This window comes from Homalodisca vitripennis, unplaced genomic scaffold (genome assembly GCF_021130785.1).
Source record: "Homalodisca vitripennis isolate AUS2020 unplaced genomic scaffold, UT_GWSS_2.1 ScUCBcl_274;HRSCAF=1895, whole genome shotgun sequence".
NCBI lineage: Eukaryota > Metazoa > Arthropoda > Insecta > Hemiptera > Cicadellidae > Homalodisca > Homalodisca vitripennis.
The window spans coordinates 24,952-25,535 of NW_025776373.1; the positions used below are offsets into that span (position 1 = coordinate 24,952).

General features: G+C 30.1%; 1 non-coding gene across 1 annotated transcript; it reads right to left on the reverse strand.

The window, feature by feature from the left end:
* Positions 1 to 301: 301 nt before the first annotated feature.
* Positions 302 to 373, reverse strand: Trnae-cuc. Its single transcript has one exon. It is a non-coding gene; the product is annotated as a tRNA-Glu (tRNA).
* Positions 374 to 584: the final 211 nt, after the last annotated feature.

The window sequence follows — 584 nt, forward strand, 5'->3', positions numbered from 1 at the left end:
TACTGTATAAATTAAAACTGATACTTACACTGTTTAAAATAAGCTAACAATAAATATCAAGTGGTCAAATTAGTTGAGAGCACATTTCCGTTTTACTTATTTATCGATTTTAGTATAATTATATTTTATCAAATTTACATTCAATCTATAATAATAATTTTTATTGGACGGTTTGATTTTAATATTTACTGTTCTCGAGAATTAAAAAAATTATAAAAACTGTTTTGACTGTTACCGTGGAGTTTTCAGAAGTGTGTGATTATTACAATCACACATTTATAGTATAGGCGCAAAAAGAATATTCCGGTACCGGGAATCGAACCCGAGCCTCCTGGGTGAGAGCCAGGTATCCTAGCCACTAGACGATACCGGACGATGGACTTCGTCATTTACCTCAAAGTATAATTTTGAAAACCTTATTTACCCATCTTTCTTCAATTGTTCATTAATTTTGTTACTATTAAAGGTCACCGTTTTACACAATACACGCGATTTAATTAATACACGATATTTACCTTTTATAATTTTATTGGATTTGTAAAAATAAATAAGTATCGGATTGCAAACAGTTTCGTGCACTTTAC